Genomic DNA, 2,885 nt, shown 5'->3' with positions numbered 1-2,885 from the left:
GTTAAATTTGAGCATTGTAATTGCTTTAGATTACTCTATGTTTGTGTTGTAACGTTGGGAATCTCAAAGTGTCTTACCACCAACGAGATTGTGTTGTATCTTCATTAGCTTAGAGACCTTGATAGAGAGAATAGGTTCTTGGCTGGGGCTACACCGCAAGAAAGGTTTTCTTGGGCGGTAGGAAGGGAGTCAAACCAAGGAATAAGGTTCTTTAGTTTCAAGTGAATATCTAAGTGTTGTAATTGGAAGAATTGCTTGTAAAACATTATTTCAATTATAGTGAAGAAAAATCTCCCAGACCAGCCGGGAGGTCTGGATGTAGTTTGCAAGTGGACACACAAACGAACCAACAAACGAACCAGGATAAAAACCTTGTTGCAGGCTTTTTCTTTCCCTCTCTCTCTTTATTGCTTTAATCGATTACTTTGTATAGTTGTTTTAATTGCAATATTCTGTTTCTATACTATATTGTTGTAACTCTGATATATTTGTTAGCTCTGCATATTCGTTTCAATCTCGGTTGATTGTCGTGCAAGAAACCGAATCTGTTTGTGTAATCTGAGCTATTTTAATCGATTAAGTTGATTGCGTTAATCGATTATTTCTTCTTTGTTAATCGATTAATCTGGGATTATTTCAGCATTATTTGTTGTTTTCAGAAAAGCGGATACTCTGACCGCTACACCTATTCAACCCCCCTTCTAGGTGTATTTTAGCCACTGATACCTCACATAAATAATATATATATGATTGACATAGACTCCTCTTTACCAATAACATGTTTAGTTGCTAATGATAATCATGATTCATGGCTTTGGCATAGGAGAATTGCTCATATATATATATGGACCATTTGAATAAACTCATTAAGAAAGATTTAGTTGTTGGTTGACCCAATATGAAGTTTGTTAAAGACAAACTGTGTAGTGCTTGTCAAATGGGTAAACAAACAAAAACTACTTTTAAACCTAAGCATGTGGTTTCTTCTGATAGACCATTGGAGTTAATAAATATGGAGTTATTTGGCCCCTCAAGGATAAAACGTTATGATGGTAACTACTACGTTGTTATTATAGTAGACAATTTTTCGAGATATACTTGAACTCTATTCTTAGTTCATAAGAATGAGGCATTCAAAGCCTACAACATTTATGCTAAAAGAGTTCAGAATGAAAAATCACTAAAAATCGTTTCTATAAGAAGTGATCATGGGGGAGAATTTCAAAAATCTCCATTTGAAGAATTCTGTGATGATCTTGGCATCAATCACAATTTTCTGCTCCTAAAACACCACAAGAAAATGATGTTATAGAGAGAAAGAATCGGTCATGAGAAGAACTGGCTCGTACAATGTTGAATGAAACTAACCTCTCAAAATATTTCTTGGGTGATGCAGTAAGTACTATATGTTATGAACTCTTTAAAGGTAGAAAACCAAACATTTCTCATTTGCATGTAATTGGTTGTCAATGCTTTGTTTTAAATAATGGTAAGGATAACTTAGGCAAGTTTGTTGCAAAAGCTAATGAAGGTATCTTCCTAGGCTACTCTCTTATGAGTAAAGCTCATAGAGTTTTTAATAAAAGAACTCAAGCTATGGAAGAATTCGTTCATGTGTCTTTTGATGAAACCAATCATGTGATAAAGGATGGGTTAACCATTGATGAAGAGGACTTGCCAAGTTCCCCGACTAAAGAAAAATCTATTAATGATTCTACAACTAATACTGAGCATTTGAAAATGGATGATGATCCCTCTTCTCAAGAAGAGCATATTACTCTAATTTACCAAAACAATGGAGAACTCATTAAGATCGTCTTATTGACAACATCATTAGTGATAAAAGTAAGGGTGACACTACCCGATTAATTCTAGAAAATGCTTGTCTAAATGTGGCCTTCGTTTCTCAAATAGAACCCTCCAAGATTGATGATGCAATTGAGGATGAACACTGGATTCTTACGATTATGGAGAAAAATGCCGAAAAATCGTGAAACCAAAGTGCTATTTTCACTTAAACTGCTGGTTTTAATCGATTAACGGGCATGGTTAATCGATTAAAATCATGTGAAAAATGATTTTTCAAAACTGATGCCCAGATAATCGATTAACACTAATGCTTAATCGATTAAACACAAAAAAAAGATTTTTGATAAGCAGAACGGTTTCAACTCTTTGGGACTTATGCATGCATTCTAACGGATTAATCTAAACATATGTAATCACACAAAGAATTTATCATGAGATATCATTTTGCATTTTAACACATTTCATTTAAATCAAGAAACTAATAAACATATAGAGGCAAGACATAAAGTAAACATCTAGACAGTTTTAATCAAGATATTGTTCATCAAGAATTCCAAGTTCTCTCCTTAGAACATAGAAAGTATCCCGTGGAAGGGGCTTGGTGAAAATATCTGCTAATTGTTTAGAAGTTTCAACAAATTCAAGCACACAGTCACCTTTTTGTACATGATCACGTAAGAAATGATGTCTAATTTCTATATGCTTGGTTCTAGAATGCAAAACGGGATTCTTGGATAGGTTTATGGCACTTGTATTATCGCATTTAATGGGGATCTTTTCCAGTTTAAGACCAAAGTCCTTAAGTTGCTGCTTCATCCAAAGGATTTGAGCGCAACACACACCAGCGGCAATGTATTCCGCTTCGGCGGTGGACAAAGCAACACAAGCTTGCTTTTTACTGTGCCATGCAACTAATGAACTGCCCAACAAGTGACAAGTACCACTAGTGCTTTTCCGATCCAATTTACATCCGGCGAAATCGAAATCGGAATATCCCACCAAGGATAGTGAGGCATCCCGAGGATACCATAATCCCATGTTAGTTATTCCTTTTAAATATCTCATGATTCTTTTAA

Source organism: Lupinus angustifolius, chromosome LG01 (genome assembly GCF_001865875.1).
Source record: "Lupinus angustifolius cultivar Tanjil chromosome LG01, LupAngTanjil_v1.0, whole genome shotgun sequence".
NCBI classification, from domain to species: Eukaryota; Viridiplantae; Streptophyta; class Magnoliopsida; order Fabales; family Fabaceae; genus Lupinus; species Lupinus angustifolius.
Note: the sequence above shows the minus strand (reverse complement) of the source record.